Raw genomic sequence first — 21,288 nt, 5'->3', positions numbered from 1 at the left:
GCTCTAGAAAGAGACAGCACCAGCGTTGGTGGGGCTGAGAATGGGGTTGTGTGGCTACTTGAAGAGCAGCAAGAGCTTTTGGTCCTGGCCCCTTTGGGGTGGCAGGAATCCTTGGATGTTCGCAATTGTGTTGCCTACCTCCGGCTCTACTCGGCGGCCCAGGCAAATAGTGTTCTATTTTGGGAGGCTCTAGAAAGAGACAGCGCCAGCGTTAGTGGGTCTGTGAATGGGGTTGTGTGCCTACTTGAAAAGCAGCAAGAGCTTTTGGTCCTGGCGCCTTTGCGGTGGGAGGAATCCCTGGGCTTTCGCAATTCCTGACCCTTCCTCAGGGTGTCCTCAGCGGCCCACACAAACAGTGTTCTCTTTTGGGAGGCTCTAGAAAGAGACAGTGCCAGTGTTTTTAAGGCTGTGAATGGGGTTTGCCTGGCTACTTGAAGAGCAGCAAGAGTTTTGGTCGTGGCCCCTTTGGGTTGGGAGGAATCCCTGGACGTTCGCAATTGCTGAGCCTGCCTCCGAGTGTACTCGGCGGCCCACAAACATGGTATTGGGCTTTGGGATACACCAGAAAGAGACAGCGCCAGCGTTGGTGGCTCTGTGAATGGGGTGTCCTAGCTACTTGAAGAGCAGCAAGAGCTTTTGGTCCTGGCGCCTTTGGGTTGGGAGGAATCTCTGGGCTTTCGCAATTGCTGAGCCTGCCTCCGACTGTCCTCAGCGGTCCACGCAAACAGTGTTCTATTTTAGGAGGCTCTAGAAAGAGACAGCAGCAGCGTTGGTGGGGCTGTGAATGGGGTGTCCTGGCTACTTGAAGAGCAGCGAGAGCTTATGGTCCTGGCGCCTCTGCGGTGGGAGGAATCCCTGGTCGTTCGCAATTGCTGAGCCTGCCACCGGGTGTCCTCGGCGGCCCACGCAGATAGTATTGGGCTTTGGAAGACACTAGAAAGAGACAGCAGCAGCGTTGGTGGGGCTGTGAATGGGGTTGCCTGGCTACTTGAAGAGCAGCAAGAGCTTTTGGTCCTGGCCCCTTTGGGGTGGCAGGAATCCCTGGACGTTCGCAATTCCTGAGCCTTCCTCAGGGTGTCCTCAGCAGCCCACGCAAACAGTGTTCTCTTTTGGGAGGCTCTAGAAAGAGACAGTGCCAGTGTTTTTAAGGCTGTGAATGGGGTTTGCCTGGCTACTTGAAGAGCAGCAAGAGTTTTGGTCGTGGCCCCTTTGGGGTGGAATGAATCCCTGGACGTTCGCAATTGCTGAGCCTGCCTCCGAGTGTACTCGGCGGCCCACGAACATAGTATTGGGCTTTGGGATACACCAGAAAGAGACAGCGCCAGCGTTGGTGGCTCTGTGAATGGGGTGTCCTGGCTACTTGAAGAGCAGCAAGAGCTTTTGGTCGTGGCCCCTTTGGGTTGGGAGGAATCTCTGGGCTTTCGCAATTGCTGAGCCTGCCTCCGAGTGTACTCGGCGGCCCAGGCAGATATTATTCGGTCTTGGGAGGCTCTAGAAAGAGACAGTGCCAGTGTTCGTGGGGCTATGAATGGGGTTCGCCTCGCTACTTGAAGAGCAGTAAGAGCTTTTGGTCCTGGCGCCTTTGCTGTGGGAGGAATCCCTGGGCTTTCGCAATTGCTGAGCCTGCCTCCGACTATCCTCAGCGGCCCACGCAAACAGTGTTCTATTTTAGGAGGCTCTAGAAAGAGACAGCAGCAGCGTTGGTGGGGCTGTGAATGGGGTTGCCTGGCTACTTGAAGAGCAGCGAGAGCTTATGGTCCTGGCGCCTTTGGGGTGTCAGGAATCCCTGGACGTTCGGAATTGCTGAGCTGGGCTCCGGGTGTACTCAGCTCCGCAGGAAGATAATATTGGAGTTTGGGAGGCTCTAGAAAGAGACAGCACCAGCGTTGGTGGGGCTGAGAATGGGGTTGTGTGACTACTTGAAAAGCAGCAAGAGCTTTTGGTCCTGGCGCCTTTGCGGTGGGAGGAATCCCTGGGCTTTCGCAATTCCTGACCCTTCCTCAGGGTGTCCTCAGCGGCCCACGCAAACAGTGTTCTCTTTTGGGAGGCTCTAGAAAGAGACAGTGCCAGTGTTTTTAAGGCTGTGAATGGGGTTTGCCTGGCTACTTGAAGAGCAGCAAGAGTTTTGGTCGTGGCCCCTTTGGGGTGGGAGGAATCCCTGGACGTTCGCAATTGCTGAGCCTGCCTCCGAGTGTACTCGGCGGCCCACGAACATAGTATTGGGCTTTGGGATACACCAGAAAGAGACAGCGCCAGCGTTGGTGGCTCTGTGAATGGGGTGTCCTAGCTACCTGAAGAGCAGCAAGAGCTTTTGGTCGTGGCCCCTTTGGGTTGGGAGGAATCTCTGGGCTTTCGCAATTGCTGAGCCTGCCTCCGAGTGTACTCGGCGGCCCAGGCAGATATTATTCGGTCTTGGGAGGCTCTAGAAAGAGACAGTGCCAGTGTTCGTGGGGCTATGAATGGGGTTCGCCTCGCTACTTGAAGAGCAGCAAGAGCTTTTGGTCCTGGCGCCTTTGCTGTGGGAGGAATCCCTAGGCTTTCGCAATTGCTGAGCATGCCTCCGACTGTCCTCAGCGGCCCATGCAAACAGTGTTCTATTTTAGGAGGCTCTAGAAAGAGACAGCAGCAGCGTTGGTGGGGCTGTGAATGGGGTTGCCTGGCTACTTGAAGAGCAGCAAGAGCTTTTGGTCGTGGCCCCTTTGCGGTGGGAGGAATCCCTGGTCGTTCGCAATTGCTGAGCCTGCCACCGGGTGTCCTCGGCGGCCCACGCAGATAGTATTTGGTTTTGGAAGACACTAGAAAGAGACAGCAGCAGCGTTGGTAGGGCTGTGAATGGGGTTGCCTGGCTACTTGAAGAGCAGCAAGAGCTTTTGGTCGTGGCCCCTTTGCGGTGGGAGGAATCCCTGGACGTTCGCAATTCCTGAGCCTTCCTCAGGGTGTCCTCAGCGGCCCACGCAAACAGTGTTCTCTTTTGGGAGGATCTAGAAAGAGACAGTGCCAGTGTTTTTAAGGCTGTGAATGGGGTTTGCCTGGCTACTTGAAGAGCAGCAAGAGCTTTTGGTCGTGGCCCCTTTGGGGTGGGAGGAATCCCTGGATGTTCGCAATTGCTGAGCCTGCCTCCGAGTGTACTCGGCGGCCCACGAACATAGTATTGGGCTTTGGGATACACCAGAAAGAGACAGCGCCAGCGTTGGCGGCTCTGTGAATGGGGTGTCCTGGCTACTTGAAGAGCAGCAAGAGCTTTTGGTCGTGGCCCCTTTGGGTTGGGAGGAATCTCTGGGCTTTCACAACTGCTGAGCCTGCCTCTGAGTGTACTCGGCGGCCCAGGCAGATATTATTCGGTCTTGGGAGGCTCTAGAAAGAGACAGTGCCAGTGTTCGTGGGGCTATGAATGGGGTTCGCCTCGCTACTTGAACAGCAGTGAGAGCTTGTGCTCCTGGCCCCTTTGCGGTGGGCGGAATCCCTGGTCGTTCGCAATTGCTGAGCCTGCATCCGAGTGTACTCGGCGGCCCACGCAGATAGTATTGGGCTTTGGGATGCACCAGAAAGAGTCAGCGCCAGCATTTGTAGGGCTGTGAATGGGGTTTCCTGGCTACTTGAAGAGCAGCAAGAGCTTTTGGTCCTGGCGCCTTTGGGGTGTCAGGAATCCCTGGACGTTCGGAATTGCTGAGCTGGGCTCCGGGTGTACTCAGCTCCGCAGGAAGATAATATTGGAGTTTGGGAGGCTCTAGAAAGAGACAGCACCAGCGTTGGTGGGGCTGAGAATGGGGTTGTGTGGCTACTTGAAGAGCAGCAAGAGCTTTTGGTCCTGGCCCCTTTGGGGTGGCAGGAATCCCTGGATGTTCGCAATTGTGTTGCCTTCCTCCGGCTCTACTCGGCGGCCCACGCAAATAGTGTTCTATTTTGGGAGGCTCTAAAAAGAGACAGCGCCAGTGTTTTTAAGGCTGTGAATGGGGTTTGCCTGGCCACTTGAAGAGCAGCAAGAGCTTTTGGTCGTGGCCCCTTTGCGGTGGGAGGAATCCCTGGACGTTCGCAATTGCTGAGCCTGCCTCCGAGTGTACTCGGCGGCCCACGAACATAGTATTGGGCTTTGGGATACACCAGAAAGAGACAGCGCCAGCGTTGGTGGCTCTGTGAATGGGGTGTCCTAGCTACTTGAAGAGCAGCAAGAGCTTTTGGTCGTGGCCCCTTTGGGTTGGGAGGAATCTCTGGGCTTTCGCAATTGCTGAGCCTGCCTCCGAGTGTACTCGGCGGCCCAGGCAGATATTATTCGGTCTTGGGAGGCTCTAGAAAGAGACAGTGCCAGTGTTCGTGGGGCTATGAATGAGGTTCGCCTCGCTACTTGAAGAGCAGCAAGAGCTTTTGGTCCTGGCGCCTTTGCTGTGGGAGGAATCCCTGGGCTTTCGCAATTGCTGAGCCTGCCTCCGACTATCCTCAGCGGCCCACGCAAACAGTGTTCTATTTTAGGAGGCTCTAGAAAGAGACAGCAGCAGCGTTGGTGGGGCTGTGAATGGGGTGTCCTGGCTACTTGAAGAGCAGCGAGAGCTTATGGTCCTGGCGCCTTTGGGGTGTCAGGAATCCCTGGACGTTTGGAATTGCTGAGCTGGGCTCCGGGTGTACTCAGCTCCGCAGGAAGATAATATTGGAGTTTGGGAGGCTCTAGAAAGAGACAGCACCAGCGTTGGTGGGGCTGAGAATGGGGTTGTGTGGCTACTTGAAGAGCAGCAAGAGCTTTTGGTCCTGGCCCCTTTGGGTTGGGAGGAATCTCTGGGCTTTCGCAATTGCTGAGCCTGCCTCCGAGTGTACTCGGCGGCCCAGGCAGATATTATTCGGTCTTGGGAGGCTCTAGAAAGAGACAGTGCCAGTGTTCGTGGGGCTATGAATGGGGTTCGCCTCGCTACTTGAAGAGCAGCAAGAGCTTTTGGTCCTGGCGCCTTTGCTGTGGGAGGAATCCCTGGGCTTTCGCAATTGCTGAGCCTACCTCCGACTGTCCTCAGCGGTCCATGCAAACAGTGTTCTATTTTAGGAGGCTCTAGAAAGAGACAGCAGCAGCGTTGGTGGGGCTGTGAATGGGGTGTCCTGGCTACTTCAAGAGCAGCGAGAGCTTATGGTCCTGGCGCCTCTGCGGTGGGAGGAATCCCTGGACGTTCGCAATTCCTGAGCCTTCCTCAGGGTGTCCTCAGCGGCCCACACAAACAGTGTTCTCTTTTGGGTGGCTCTAGAAAGAGACAGTGCCAGTGTTTTTGGGGCTGTGAATGGGGTTTGCCTGGCTACTTGAAGAGCAGCAAGAACTTTTGGTCGTGGCCCCTTTGCGGTGGGAGGAATCCCTGGACGTTCGCAATTGCTGAGCCTGCCTCCGAGTGTACTCGGCGGCCCACGAACATAGTATTGGGCTTTGGGATACACCAGAAAGAGACAGCGCCAGCGTAGGTGGCTCTGTGAATGGGGTGTCCTGGCTACTTGAAGAGCAGCAAGAGCTTTTGGTCGTGGCCCCTTTGGGTTGGGAGGAATCTCTGGGCTTTCGCAATTGCTGAGCCTGCCTCTGAGTGTACTCGGCGGCCCAGGCAGATATTATTCGGTCTTGGGAGGCTCTAGAAAGAGACAGTGCCAGTGTTCGTGGGGCTATGAATGGGGTTCGCCTCGCTACTTGAAGAGCAGTGAGAGCTTGTGCTCCTGGCCCCTTTGCGGTGGGCGGAATCCCTGGATGTTCGCAATTGCTGAGCCTGCCTCCGAGTGTACTCGGCGGCCCACGCAGATAGTATTGGGCTTTGGGATGCACCAGAAAGAGTCAGCGCCAGCATTTGTAGGGCTGTGAATGGGGTTTCCTGGCTACTTGAAGAGCAGCAAGAGCTTTTGGTCCTGGCGCCTTTGGGGTGTCAGGAATCCCTGGACGTTCGGAATTGCTGAGCTGGGCTCCGGGTGTACTCTGCTCCGCAGGAAGATAATATTGGAGTTTGGGAGGCTCTAGAAAGAGACAGCACCAGCGTTGGTGGGGCTGAGAATGGGGTTGTGTGGCTACTTGAAGAGCAGCAAGAGCTTTTGGTCCTGGCCCCTTTGGGGTGGCAGGAATCCCTGGATGTTCGCAATTGTGTTGCCTGCCTCCGGCTCTACTCGGCGGCCCAGGCAAATAGTGTTCTATTTTGGGAGGCTCTAAAAAGAGACAGCGCCAGTGTTTTTAAGGCTGTGAATGGGGTTTGCCTGGCCACTTGAAGAGCAGCAAGAGCTTTTGGTCGTGGCCCCTTTGCGGTGGGAGGAATCCCTGGACGTTCGCAATTGCTGAGCCTGCCTCCGAGTGTACTCGGCGGCCCACGAACATAGTATTGGGCTTTGGGATACACCAGAAAGAGACAGAGCCAGCGTTGGTGGCTCTGTGAATGGGGTGTCCTAGCTACTTGAAGAGCAGCAAGAGCTTTTGGTCGTGGCCCCTTTGGGTTGGGAGGAATCTCTGGGCTTTCGCAATTGCTGAGCCTGCCTCCGAGTGTACTCAGCGGCCCAGGCAGATATTATTCGGTCTTGGGAGGCTCTAGAAAGAGACAGTGCCAGTGTTCGTGGGGCTATGAATGGGGTTCGCCTCGCTACTTGAAGAGCAGCAAGAGCTTTTTGTCCTGGCGCCTTTGCTGTGGGAGGAATCCCTGGGCTTTCGCAATTGCTGAGCCTGCCTCCGACTGTCCTCAGCGGTCCATGCAAACAGTGTTCTATTTTAGGAGGCTCTAGAAAGAGACAGCAGCAGCGTTGGTGGGGCTGTGAATGGGGTGTCCTGGCTACTTCAAGAGCAGCGAGAGCTTATGGTCCTGGCGCCTCTGCGGTGGGAGGAATCCCTGGACGTTCGCAATTCCTGAGCCTTCCTCAGGGTGTGCTCAGCGGCCCACACAAACAGTGTTCTCTTTTGGGAGGCTCTAGAAAGAGACAGTGCCAGTGTTTTTGGGGCTGTGAATGGGGTTTGCCTGGCTACTTGAAGAGCAGCAAGAACTTTTGGTCGTGGCCCCTTTGCGGTGGGAGGAATCCCTGGACGTTCGCAATTGCTGAGCCTGCCTCCGAGTGTACTCGGCGGCCCACGAACATAGTATTGGGCTTTGGGATACACCAGAAAGAGACAGCGCCAGCGTAGGTGGCTCTGTGAATGGGGTGTCCTGGCTACTTGAAGAGCAGCAAGAGCTTTTGGTCGTGGCCCCTTTGGGTTGGGAGGAATCTCTGGGCTTTCGCAATTGCTGAGCCTGCCTCTGAGTGTACTCGGCGGCCCAGGCAGATATTATTCGGTCTTGGGAGGCTCTAGAAAGAGACAGTGCCAGTGTTCATGGGGCTATGAATGGGGTTCGCCTCGCTACTTGAAGAGCAGTGAGAGCTTGTGCTCCTGGCCCCTTTGCGGTGGGCGGAATCCCTGGACGTTCGCAATTGCTGAGCCTGCCTCCGAGTGTACTCGGCGGCCCACGCAGATAGTATTGGGCTTTGGGATGCACCAGAAAGAGTCAGCGCCAGCATTTGTAGGGCTGTGAATGGGGTTTCCTGGCTACTTGAAGAGCAGCAAGAGCTTTTGGTCCTGGCGCCTTTGGGGTGTCAGGAATCCCTGGACGTTCGGAATTGCTGAGCTGGGCTCCGGGTGTACTCTGCTCCGCAGGAAGATAATATTGGAGTTTGGGAGGCTCTAGAAAGAGACAGCACCAGCGTTGGTGGGGCTGAGAATGGGGTTGTGTGGCTACTTGAAGAGCAGCAAGAGCTTTTGGTCCTGGCCCCTTTGGGGTGGCAGGAATCCCTGGATGTTCGCAATTGTGTTGCCTGCCTCCGGCTCTACTCGGCGGCCCAGGCAAATAGTGTTCTATTTTGGGAGGCTCTAAAAAGAGACAGCGCCAGTGTTTTTAAGGCTGTGAATGGGGTTTGCCTGGCCACTTGAAGAGCAGCAAGAGCTTTTGGTCGTGGCCCCTTTGCGGTGGGAGGAATCCCTGGACGTTCGCAATTGCTGAGCCTGCCTCCGAGTGTACTCGGCGGCCCACGAACATAGTATTGGGCTTTGGGATACACCAGAAAGAGACAGAGCCAGCGTTGGTGGCTCTGTGAATGGGGTTTGCCTGGCTACTTGAAGAGCAGCAAGAGCTTTTGGTCGTGGCCCCTTTGGGTTGGGAGGAATCTCTGGGCTTTCGCAATTGCTGAGCCTGCCTCTGAGTGTACTCGGCGGCCCAGGCAGATATTATTCGGTCTTGGGAGGCTCTAGAAAGAGACAGTGCCAGTGTTCGTGGGGCTATGAATGGGGTTCGCCTCGCTACTTGAAGAGCAGCAAGAGTTTGTGCTCCTGGCCCCTTTGCGGTGGGCGGAATCCCTGGTCGTTCGCAATTGCTGAGCCTGCCTCCGAGTGTACTCGGCGGCCCACGCAGATAGTATTGGGCTTTGGGATGCACCAGAAAGAGTCAGCGCCAGCGTTGGTGGCTCTGTGAATGGGGTGTCCTAGCTACTTGAAGAGCAGCAAGAGCTTTTGGTCCTGGCGCCTTTGGGGTGTCAGGAATCCCTGGACGTTCGGAATTGCTGAGCTGGGCTCCGGGTGTACTCAGCTCCGCAGGAAGATAATATTGGAGTTTGGGAGGCTCTAGAAAGAGACAGCACCAGCGTTGGTGGGGCTGAGAATGGGGTTGTGTGGCTACTTGAAGAGCAGCAAGAGCTTTTGGTCCTGGCCCCTTTGGGGTGGCAGGAATCCCTGGATGTTCGCAATTGTGTTGCCTGCCTCCGGCTCTACTCGGCGGCCCACGCAAATAGTGTTCTATTTTGGGAGGCTCTAGAAAGAGACAGCGCCAGCCTTTCTAAGGCTGTGAATGGGGTTGCCTGGCTAGTTGAAGAGCAGCAAGAGCTTTTGGTCCTGGCGCCTTTGGGGTGGCAGGAATCCCTGGACGTTCGCAATTGTGTTGCCTGCCTCCGGCTCTACTCGGCGGCCCACGCCAATCGTGTTCCATTTTGGGAGGCTCTAGAAAGAGACAGTGCCAGTGTTTTTAAGGCTGTGAATGGGGTTTGCCTGGCTACTTGAAGAGCAGCAAGAGCTTTTGGTCGTGGCCCCTTTGGGTTGGGAGGAATCTCTGGGCTTTCGCAATTGCTGAGCCTGCCCCTGAGTGTACTCGGCGGCCCAGGCAGATATTATTCGGTCTTGGGAGGCTCTAGAAAGAGACAGTGCCAGTGTTCGTGGGGCTATGAATGGGGTTCGCCTCGCTACTTGAAGAGCAGCAAGAGCTTTTGGTCCTGGCGCCTTTGCTGTGGGAGGAATCCCTGGGCTTTCGCAATTGCTGAGCCTGCCTCCGACTATCCTCAGCGGCCCACGCAAACAGTGTTCTATTTTAGGAGGCTCTAGAAAGAGACAGCAGCAGCGTTGGTGGGGCTGTGAATGGGGTGTCCTGGCTACTTGAAGAGCAGCGAGAGCTTATGGTCCTGGCGCCTTTGGGGTGTCAGGAATCCCTGGACGTTCGGAATTGCTGAGCTGGGCTCCGGGTGTACTCAGCTCCGCAGGAAGATAATACTGGAGTTTGGGAGGCTCTAGAAAGAGACAGCACCAGCGTTGGTGGGGCTGAGAATGGGGTTGTGTGGCTACTTGAAGAGCAGCAAGAGCTTTTGGTCCTGGCGCCTTTGGGGTGTCAGGAATCCCTGGATGTTCAAAATTGTGTTGCCTGCCTCCGGCTCTACTCGGCGGCCCAGGCAAATAGTGTTCTATTTTGGGAGGCTCTAAAAAGAGACAGCGCCAGTGTTTTTAAGGCTGTGAATGGGGTTTGCCTGGCTACTTGAAGAGCAGCAAGAGCTTTTGGTCGTGGCCCCTTTGCGGTGGGAGGAATCCCTGGACGTTCGCAATTGCTGAGCCTGCCTCCGAGTGTACTCGGCGGCCCATGCAGATAGTATTGGGCTTTGGGATACACCAGAAAGAGACAGCGCCAGCGTTGGTGGCTCTGTGAATGGGGTGTCCTGGCTACTTGAAGAGCAGCAAGAGCTTTTGGTCGTGGCCCCTTTGGGTTGGGAGGAATCTCTGGGCTTTCGCAATTGCTGAGCCTGCCTCCGAGTGTACTCGGCGGCCCAGGCAGATATTATTCGGTCTTGGGAGGCTCTAGAAAGAGACAGTGCCAGTGTTCGTGGGGCTATGAATGGGGTTCGCCTCGCTACTTGAAGAGCAGCAAGAGCTTTTGGTCCTGGCGCCTTTGCTGTGGGAGGAATCCCTGGACGTTCGCAATTGCTGAGCCTGCCTCCGAGTGTACTCGGCGGCCCACGCAGATAGTATTGGGCTTTGGGATGCACCAGAAAGAGTCAGCGCCAGCATTTGTAGGGCTGTGAATGGGGTTTCCTGGCTACTTGAAGAGCAGCAAGAGCTTTTGGTCCTGGCGCCTTTGGGGTGTCAGGAATCCCTGGACGTTCGGAATTGCTGAGCTGGGCTCCGGGTGTACTCTGCTCCGCAGGAAGATAATATTGGAGTTTGGGAGGCTCTAGAAAGAGACAGCACCAGCGTTGGTGGGGCTGAGAATGGGGTTGTGTGGCTACTTGAAGAGCAGCAAGAGCTTTTGGTCCTGGCCCCTTTGGGGTGGCAGGAATCCCTGGATGTTCGCAATTGTGTTGCCTGCCTCCGGCTCTACTCGGCGGCCCAGGCAAATAGTGTTCTATTTTGGGAGGCTCTAAAAAGAGACAGCGCCAGTGTTTTTAAGGCTGTGAATGGGGTTTGCCTGGCCACTTGAAGAGCAGCAAGAGCTTTTGGTCGTGGCCCCTTTGCGGTGGGAGGAATCCCTGGACGTTCGCAATTGCTGAGCCTGCCTCCGAGTGTACTCGGCGGCCCACGAACATAGTATTGGGCTTTGGGATACACCAGAAAGAGACAGAGCCAGCGTTGGTGGCTCTGTGAATGGGGTTTGCCTGGCTACTTGAAGAGCAGCAAGAGCTTTTGGTCGTGGCCCCTTTGGGTTGGGAGGAATCTCTGGGCTTTCGCAATTGCTGAGCCTGCCTCTGAGTGTACTCGGCGGCCCAGGCAGATATTATTCGGTCTTGGGAGGCTCTAGAAAGAGACAGTGCCAGTGTTCGTGGGGCTATGAATGGGGTTCGCCTCGCTACTTGAAGAGCAGCAAGAGTTTGTGCTCCTGGCCCCTTTGCGGTGGGCGGAATCCCTGGTCGTTCGCAATTGCTGAGCCTGCCTCCGAGTGTACTCGGCGGCCCACGCAGATAGTATTGGGCTTTGGGATGCACCAGAAAGAGTCAGCGCCAGCGTTGGTGGCTCTGTGAATGGGGTGTCCTAGCTACTTGAAGAGCAGCAAGAGCTTTTGGTCCTGGCGCCTTTGGGGTGTCAGGAATCCCTGGACGTTCGGAATTGCTGAGCTGGGCTCCGGGTGTACTCAGCTCCGCAGGAAGATAATATTGGAGTTTGGGAGGCTCTAGAAAGAGACAGCACCAGCGTTGGTGGGGCTGAGAATGGGGTTGTGTGGCTACTTGAAGAGCAGCAAGAGCTTTTGGTCCTGGCCCCTTTGGGGTGGCAGGAATCCCTGGATGTTCGCAATTGTGTTGCCTGCCTCCGGCTCTACTCGGCGGCCCACGCAAATAGTGTTCTATTTTGGGAGGCTCTAGAAAGAGACAGCGCCAGCCTTTCTAAGGCTGTGAATGGGGTTGCCTGGCTAGTTGAAGAGCAGCAAGAGCTTTTGGTCCTGGCGCCTTTGGGGTGGCAGGAATCCCTGGACGTTCGCAATTGTGTTGCCTGCCTCCGGCTCTACTCGGCGGCCCACGCCAATCGTGTTCCATTTTGGGAGGCTCTAGAAAGAGACAGTGCCAGTGTTTTTAAGGCTGTGAATGGGGTTTGCCTGGCTACTTGAAGAGCAGCAAGAGCTTTTGGTCGTGGCCCCTTTGGGTTGGGAGGAATCTCTGGGCTTTCGCAATTGCTGAGCCTGCCCCTGAGTGTACTCGGCGGCCCAGGCAGATATTATTCGGTCTTGGGAGGCTCTAGAAAGAGACAGTGCCAGTGTTCGTGGGGCTATGAATGGGGTTCGCCTCGCTACTTGAAGAGCAGCAAGAGCTTTTGGTCCTGGCGCCTTTGCTGTGGGAGGAATCCCTGGGCTTTCGCAATTGCTGAGCCTGCCTCCGACTATCCTCAGCGGCCCACGCAAACAGTGTTCTATTTTAGGAGGCTCTAGAAAGAGACAGCAGCAGCGTTGGTGGGGCTGTGAATGGGGTGTCCTGGCTACTTGAAGAGCAGCGAGAGCTTATGGTCCTGGCGCCTTTGGGGTGTCAGGAATCCCTGGACGTTCGGAATTGCTGAGCTGGGCTCCGGGTGTACTCAGCTCCGCAGGAAGATAATACTGGAGTTTGGGAGGCTCTAGAAAGAGACAGCACCAGCGTTGGTGGGGCTGAGAATGGGGTTGTGTGGCTACTTGAAGAGCAGCAAGAGCTTTTGGTCCTGGCGCCTTTGGGGTGTCAGGAATCCCTGGATGTTCAAAATTGTGTTGCCTGCCTCCGGCTCTACTCGGCGGCCCAGGCAAATAGTGTTCTATTTTGGGAGGCTCTAAAAAGAGACAGCGCCAGTGTTTTTAAGGCTGTGAATGGGGTTTGCCTGGCTACTTGAAGAGCAGCAAGAGCTTTTGGTCGTGGCCCCTTTGCGGTGGGAGGAATCCCTGGACGTTCGCAATTGCTGAGCCTGCCTCCGAGTGTACTCGGCGGCCCATGCAGATAGTATTGGGCTTTGGGATACACCAGAAAGAGACAGCGCCAGCGTTGGTGGCTCTGTGAATGGGGTGTCCTGGCTACTTGAAGAGCAGCAAGAGCTTTTGGTCGTGGCCCCTTTGGGTTGGGAGGAATCTCTGGGCTTTCGCAATTGCTGAGCCTGCCTCCGAGTGTACTCGGCGGCCCAGGCAGATATTATTCGGTCTTGGGAGGCTCTAGAAAGAGACAGTGCCAGTGTTCGTGGGGCTATGAATGGGGTTCGCCTCGCTACTTGAAGAGCAGCAAGAGCTTTTTGTCCTGGCGCCTTTGCTGTGGGAGGAATCCCTGGGCTTTCGCAATTGCTGAGCCTGCCTCCGGCTGTCCTCAGCGGCCCACGCAAACAGTGTTCTATTTTAGGAGGCTCTAGAAAGAGACAGCAGCAGCGTTGGTGGGGCTGTGAATGGGGTTGCCGGGCTACTTGAAGAGCAGCAAGAGCTTTTGGTCGTGGCCCCTTTGCGGTGGGAGGAATCCCTGGACGTTCGCAATTGCTGAGCCTGCCTCCGTGTGTACTCGGCGGCCCACGAACATAGTATTGGGCTTTGGGATACACCAGAGACAGCACCAGCGTAGGTGGCTCTGTGAATGGGGTTGCCTGGCTACTTGAAGAGCAGCAAGAGCTTTTGGTCGTGGCCCCTTTGCGGTGGGAGGAATCCCTGGACGTTCGCAATTCCTGAGCCTTCCTCAGGGTGTCCTCAGCGGCCCACGCAAACAGTGTTCTCTTTTGGGAGGCTCTAGAAAGAGACAGTGCCAGTGTTTTTAAGGCTGCGAATGGGGTTTGCCTGGCTACTTGAAGAGCAGCAAGAGTTTTGGTCGTGGCCCCTTTGGGGTGGGATGAATCCCTGGACGTTCGCAATTGCTGAGCCTGCCTCCGAGTGTACTCGGCGGCCCATGCAGATAGTATTGGGCTTTGGGATACACCAGAAAGAGACAGCGCCAGCGTTGGTGGCTCTGTGAATGGGGTGTCCTGGCTACTTGAAGAGCAGCAAGAGCTTTTGGTCGTGGCCCCTTTGGGTTGGGAGGAATCTCTGGGCTTTCGCAATTGCTGAGCCTGCCTCTGAGTGTACTCGGCAGCCCAGGCAGATATTATTCGGTCTTGGGAGGCTCTAGAAAGAGACAGTGCCAGTGTTCGTGGGGCTATGAATGGGGTTCGCCTCGCTACTTGAAGAGCAGCAAGAGTTTGTGCTCCTGGCCCCTTTGCGGTGGGCGGAATCCCTGGTCGTTCGCAATTGCTGAGCCTGCCTCCGAGTGTACTCGGCGGCCCACGCAGATAGTATTGGGCTTTGGGAGGCACCAGAAAGAGTCAGCGCCAGCATTTGTAGGGCTGTGAATGGGGTTTCCTGGCTACTTGAAGAGCAGCAAGAGCTTTTGGTCCTGGCGCCTTTGGGGTGTCAGGAATCCCTGGACGTTCGGAATTGCTGAGCTGGGCTCCGGGTGTACTCAGCTCCGCAGGAAGATAATATTGGAGTTTGGGAGGCTCTAGAAAGAGACAGCACCAGCGTTGGTGGGGCTGAGAATGGGGTTGTGTGGCTACTTGAAGAGCAGCAAGAGCTTTTGGTCCTGGCCCCTTTGGGGTGGCAGGAATCCCTGGATGTTCGCAATTGTGTTGCCTGCCTCCAGCTCTACTTGGCGGCCCAGGCAAATAGTGTTCTATTTTGGGAGGCTCTAGAAAGAGACAGCGCCAGCGTTAGTGGGTCTGTGAATGGGGTTGTGTGCCTACTTGAAAAGCAGCAAGAGCTTTTGGTCCTGGCGCCTTTGCGGTGGGAGGAATCCCTGGGCTTTCGCAATTCCTGACCCTTCCTCAGGGTGTCCTCAGCGGCCCACACAAACAGTGTTCTCTTTTGGGAGGCTCTAGAAAGAGACAGCGCCAATGTTTTTAAGGCTGTGAATGGGGTTTGCCTGGCTACTTGAAGAGCAGCAAGAGCTTTGGTCGTGGCCCCTTTGCGGTGGGAGGAATCCCTGGACGTTCGCAATTGCTGAGCCTGCCTCCGATTGTACTCGGCGGCCCACGAACATAGTATTGGGCTTTGGGATACACCAGAAAGAGACAGCGCCAGCGTTGGTGGCTCTGTGAATGGGGTGTCCTAGCTACTTGAAGAGCAGCAAGAGCTTTTGGTCGTGGCCCCTTTGGGTTGGGAGGAATCTCTGGGCTTTCGCAATTGCTGAGCCTGCCTCCGAGTGTACTCGGCGGCCCAGGCAGATATTATTCGGTCTTGGGAGGCTCTAGAAAGAGACAGTGTCAGTGTTCGTGGGGCTATGAATGGGGTTCGCCTCGCTACTTGAAGAGCAGCAAGAGCTTTTGGTCCTGGCGCCTTTGCTGTGGGAGGAATCCCTAGGCTTTCGCAATTGCTGAGCCTGCCTCCGACTGTCCTCAGCGGCCCATGCAAACAGTGTTCTATTTTAGAAGGCTCTAGAAAGAGACAGCAGCAGCGTTGGTGGGGCTGTGAATGGGGTGTCCTGGCTACTTGAAGAGCAGCGAGAGCTTATGGTCCTGGCGCCTCTGCGGTGGGAAGAATCCCTGGTCGTTCGCAATTGCTGAGCCTGCCACCGGGTGTCCTCGGCGGCCCTCGCAGATAGTATTGGGTTTTGGAAGACACTAGAAAGAGACAGCACCAGCGTTGGTAGGGCTGTGAATGGGGTTGCCTGGCTACTTGAAGAGCAGCAAGAGCTTTTGGTCGTGGCCCCTTTGCGGTGGGAGGAATCCCTGGACGTTCGCAATTCCTGAGCCTTCCTCAGGGTGTCCTCAGCGGCCCACACAAACAGTGTTCTCTTTTGGGAGGCTCTAGAAAGAGACAGTGCCAGTGTTTTTAAGGCTGTGAATGGGGTGTCCTGGCTACTTGAAGAGCAGCAAGAGCTTTTGGTCGTGGCCCCTTTGGGTTGGGAGGAATCTCTGGGCTTTCGCAATTGCTGAGCCTGCCTCTGAGTGTACTCGGCGGCCCAGGCAGATATTATTCGGTCTTGGGAGGCTCTAGAAAGAGACAGTGCCAGTGTTCATGGGGCTATGAATGGGGTTCGCCTCGCTACTTGAAGAGCAGTGAGAGCTTGTGCTCCTGGCCCCTTTGCGGTGGGCAGAATCCCTGGTCGTTCACAATTGCTGAGCCTGCCTCCGAGTGTACTCGGCGGCCCACGCAGATAGTATTGGGCTTTGGGATGCACCAGAAAGAGTCAGCGCCAGCATTTGTAGGGCTGTGAATGGGGTTTCCTGGCTACTTGAAGAGCAGCAAGAGCTTTTGGTCCTGGCGCCTTTGGGGTGTCAGGAATCCCTGGACGTTCGGAATTGCTGAGCTGGGCTCCGGGTGTACTCAGCTCCGCAGGAAGATAATATTGGAGTTTGGGAGGCTCTAGAAAGAGACAGCACCAGCGTTGGTGGGGCTGAGAATGGGGTTGTGTGGCTACTTGAAGAGCAGCAAGAGCTTTTGGTCCTGGCGCCTTTGGGGTGGCAGGAATCCCTGGATGTTCGCAATTGTGTTGCCTTCCTCTGGCTCTACTCGGCGGCCCAGGCAAATAGTGTTCTATTTTGGAAGGCTCTAAAAAGAGACAGCGCCAGTGTTTTTAAGGCTGTGAATGGGGTTTGCCTGGCTACTTGAAGAGCAGCAAGAGCTTTTGGTCGTGGCCCCTTTGCGGTGGGAGGAATCCCTGGACGTTCGCAATTGCTGAGCCTGCCTCCGAGTGTACTCGGCGGCCCACGAACATAGTATTGGGCTTTGGGATACACCAGAAAGAGACAGCGCCAGCGTTGGTGGCTCTGTGAATGGGGTGTCCTAGCTACTTGAAGAGCAGCAAGAGCTTTTGGTCGTGGCCCCTTTGGGTTGGGAGGAATCTCTGGGCTTTCGCAATTGCTGAGCCTGCCTCCGACTATCCTCAGCGGCCCATGCAAACAGTGTTCTATTTTAGGAGGCTCTAGAAAGAGACAGCAGCAGCGTTGGTGGGGCTGTGAATGGGGTGTCCTGGCTACTTGAAGAGCAGCGAGAGCTTATGGTCCTGGCGCCTTTGGGGTGTCAGGAATCCCTGGACGTTCGGAATTGCTGAGCTGGGCTCCGGGTGTACTCAGCTCCGCAGGAAGATAATATTGGAGTTTGGGAGGCTCTAGAAAGAGACAGCACCAGCGTTGGTGGGGCTGAGAATGGGGTTGTGTGGCTACTTGAAGAGCAGCAAGAGCTTTTGGTCCTGGCCCCTTTGGGGTGGCAGGAATCCCTGGATGTTCGCAATTGTGTTGCCTTCCTCCGGCTCTACTCGGCGGCCCAGGCAAATAGTGTTCTATTTTGGGAGGCTCTAGAAAGAGACAGCGCCAGCGTTAGTGGGTCTGTGAATGGGGTTGTGTGCCTACTTGAAAAGCAGCAAGAGCTTTTGGTCCTGGCGCCTTTGCGGTGGGAGGAATCCCTGGGCTTTCGCAATTCCTGACCCTTCCTCAGGGTGTCCTCAGCGGCCCACACAAACAGTGTTCTCTTTTGGGAGGCTCTAGAAAGAGACAGTGCCAGTGTTTTTAAGGCTGTGAATGGGGTTTGCCTGGCTACTTGAAGAGCAGCAAGAGTTTTGGTCGTGGCCCCTTTGCGGTGGGAGGAATCCCTGGACGTTCGCAATTGCTGAGCCTGCCTCCGAGTGTACTCGGCGGCCCATGCAGATAGTATTGGGCTTTGGGATACACCAGAAAGAGACAGCGCCAGCGTTGGTTGCTCTGTGAATGGGGTGTCCTAGCTACTTGAAGAGCAGCAAGAGCTTTTGGTCGTGGCCCCTTTGGGTTGGGAGGAATCTCTGGGCTTTCGCAATTGCTGAGCCTGCCTCCGACTATCCTCAGCGGCCCACGCAAACAGTGTTCTATTTTAGGAGGCTCTAGAAAGAGACAGCAGCAGCGTTGGTGGGGCTGTGAATGGGGTGTCCTGGCTACTTGAAGAGCAGCGAGAGCTTATGGTCCTGGCGCCTCTGCGGTGGGAGGAATCCCTGGTCGTTCGCAATTGCTGAGCCTGCCACCGGGTGTCCTCGGCGGCCCACGCAGATAGTATTGGGCTTTGGAAGACACTAGAAAGAGACAGCACCAGCGTTGGTGGGGCTGTGAATGGGGTTGTGTGGCTACTTGAAGAGCAGCAAGAGCTTTTGGTCGTGGCCCCTTTGGGGTGGCAGGAATCCCTGGACGTTCACAATTCCTGAGCCTTCCTCAGGGTGTCCTCAGCGGCCCACACAAACAGTGTTCTCTTTTGGGAGGCTCTAGAAAGAGACAGCGCCAGTGTTTTTAAGGCTGTGAATGGGGTTTGCCTGGCTACTTGAAGAGCAGCAAGAGTTTTGGTCGTGGCCCCTTTGGGGTGGGATGAATCCCTGGACGTTCGCAATTGCTGAGCCTGCCTCCGAGTGTACTCGGCGGCCCACGCAGATAGTATTGGGCTTTGGGATGCACCAGAAAGAGTCAGCGCCAGCATTTGTAGGGCTGTGAATGGGGTTTCCTGGCTACTTGAAGAGCAGCAAGAGCTTTTGGTTCTGGCGCCTTTGGGGTGTCAGGAATCCCTGGACGTTCGGAATTGCTGAGCTGGGCTCCGGGTGTACTCAGCTCCGCAGGAAGATAATATTGGAGTTTGGGAGGCTCTAGAAAGAGACAGCACCAGCGTTGGTGGGGCTGAGAATGGGGTTGTGTGGCTACTTGAAGAGCAGCAAGAGCTTTTGGTCCTGGCGCCTTTGGGGTGGCAGGAATCCCTGGATGTTCGCAATTGTGTTGCCTGCCTCCGGCTCTACTCGGTGGCCCAGGCAAATAGTGTTCTATTTTGGGAGGCTCTAAAAAGAGACAGCGCCAGTGTTTTTAAGGCTGTGAATGGGGTTTGCCTGGCCACTTGAAGAGCAGCAAGAGCTTTTGGTCGTGGCCCCTTTGCGGTGGGAGGAATCCCTGGACGTTCGCAATTCCTGAGCCTTCCTCAGGGTGTCCTCAGCGGCCCACACAAACAGTGTTCTCTTTTGGGAGGCTCTAGAAAGAGACAGTGCCAGTGTTTTTAAGGCTGTGAATGGGGTTTGCCTGGCTACTTGAAGAGCAGCAAGAGCTTTTGGTCGTGGCCCCTTTGGGGTGGGAGGAATCCCTGGGCTTTCGCAATTGCTGAGCCTGCCTCCGAGTGTACTCGGCGGCCCACGAACATAGTATTGGGCTTTGGGATACACCAGAAAGAGACAGCGCCAGCGTTGGTGGCTCTGTGAATGGGGTGTCCTGGCTACTTGAAGAGCAGCAAGAGCTTTTGGTCGTGGCCCCTTTGGGTTGGGAGGAATCTCTGGGCTTTCGCAATTGCTGAGCCTGCCTCTGAGTGTACTCGGCGGCCCAGGCAGATATTATTCGGTCTTGGGAGGCTCTAGAAAGAGACAGTGCCAGTGTTCATGGGGCTATGAATGGGGTTCGCCTCGCTACTTGAAGAGCAGCAAGAGTTTGTGCTCCTGGCCCCTTTGCGGTGGGCGGAATCCCTGGTCGTTCGCAATTGCTGAGCCTGCCTCCGAGTGTACTCGGCGGCCCACGCAGATAGTATTGGGCTTTGGGATGCACCAGAAAGAGTCAGCGCCAGCATTTGTAGGGCTGTGAATGGGGTTTCCTGGCTACTTGAAGAGCAGCAAGAGCTTTTGGTTCTGGCGCCTTTGGGGTGTCAGGAATCCCTGGACGTTCGGAATTGCTGAGCTGGGCTCCGGGTGTACTCAGCTCCGCAGGAAGATAATATTGGAGTTTGGGAGGCTCTAGAAAGAGACAGCACCAGCGTTGGTGGGGCTGAGAATGGGGTTGTGTGGCTACTTGAAGAGCAGCAAGAGCTTTTGGTCCTGGCGCCTTTGGGGTGGCAGGAATCCCTGGATGTTCGCAATTGTGTTGCCTGCCTCCGGCTCTACTCGGCGGCCCAGGCAAATAGTGTTCTATTTTGGGAGGCTCTAAAAAGAGACAGCGCCAGTGTTTTTAAGGCTGTGAATGGGGTTTGCCTGGCCACTTGAAGAGCAGCAAGAGCTTTTGGTCGTGGCCCCTTTGCGGTGGGAGGAATCCCTGGACGTTCGCAATTCCTGAGCCTTCCTCAGGGTGTCCTCAGCGGCCCACACAAACAGTGTTCTCTTTTGGGAGGCTCTAGAAAGAGACAGTGCCAGTGTTTTTAAGGCTGTGAATGGGGTTTGCCTGGCTACTTGAAGAGCAGCAAGAGCTTTTGGTCGTGGCCCCTTTGGGGTGGGAGGAATCCCTGGGCTTTCGCAATTGCTGAGCCTGCCTCCGAGTGTACTCGGCGGCCCACGAACATAGTATTGGGCTTTGGGATACACCAGAAAGAGACAGCGCCAGCGTTGGTGGCTCTGTGAATGGGGTGTCCTGGCTACTTGAAGAGCAGCAAGAGCTTTTGGTCGTGGCCCCTTTGGGTTGGGAGGAATCTCTGGGCTTTCGCAATTGCTGAGCCTGCCTCTGAGTGTACTCGGCGGCCCAGGCAGATATTATTCGGTCTTGGGAGGCTCTAGAAAGAGACAGTGCCAGTGTTCGTGGGGCTATGAATGGGGTTCGCCTCGCTACTTGAAGAGCAGTGAGAGCTTTTGGTCCTGGCGCCTTTGCGGTGGGCAGAATCCCTGGTCGTTCACAATTGCTGAGCCTGCCTCCGAGTGTACTCGGCGGCCCACGCAGATAGTATTGGGCTTTGGGATGCACCAGAAAGAGTCAGCGCCAGCATTTGTAGGGCTGTGAATGGGGTTTCCTGGCTACTTGAAGAGCAGCAAGAGCTTTTGGTCCTGGCGCCTTTGGGGTGTCAGGAATCCCTGGACGTTCGCAATTGCTGAGCTGGGCTCCGGGTGTACTCAGCTCCGCAGGAAGATAATATTGGAGTTTGGGAGGCTCTAGAAAGAGACAGCACCAGCGTTGGTGGGGCTGAGAATGGGGTTGTGTGGCTACTTGAAGAGCAGCAAGAGCTTTTGGTCCTGGCGCCTTTGGGGTGGCAGGAATCCCTGGATGTTCGCAATTGTGTTGCCTTCCTCCGGCTCTACTCGGCGGCCCAGGCAAATAGTGTTCTATTTTGGGAGGCTCTAAAAAGAGACAGCGCCAGTGTTTTTAAGGCTGTGAATGGGGTTTGCCTGGCTACTTGAAGAGCAGCAAGAGCTTTTGGTCGTGGCCCCTTTGCGGTGGGAGGAATCCCTGGACGTTCGCAATTGCTGAGCCTGCCTCCGAGTGTACTCGGCGGCCCACGAACATAGTATTGGGCTTTGGGATACACCAGAAAGAGACAGCGCCAGCGTTGGTGGCTCTGTGAATGGGGTGTCCTAGCTACTTGAAGAGCAGCAAGAGCTTTTGGTCGTGGCCCCTTTGGGTTGGGAGGAATCTCTGGGCTTTCGCAATTGCTGAGCCTGCCTCCGAGTGTACTCGGCGGCCCAGGCAGATATTATTCGGTCTTGGGAGGCTCTAGAAAGAGACAGTGCCAGTGTTCGTGGGGCTATGAATGAGGTTCGCCTCGCTACTTGAAGAGCTGCAAGAGCTTTTGGTCCTGGCGCCTTTGCTGTGGGAGGAATCCCTGGGCTTTCGCAATTGCTGAGCCTGCCTCCGACTATCCTCAGCGGCCCACGCAAACAGTGTTCTATTTTAGGAGGCTCTAGAAAGAGACAGCAGCAGCGTTGGTGGGGCTGTGAATGGGGTGT

This window comes from Platalea leucorodia (genome assembly GCF_965183815.1).
Source record: "Platalea leucorodia genome assembly, chromosome: 6".
Taxonomy (NCBI): domain Eukaryota; kingdom Metazoa; phylum Chordata; class Aves; order Pelecaniformes; family Threskiornithidae; genus Platalea; species Platalea leucorodia.
This window is presented reverse-complemented; position numbering follows the sequence as displayed.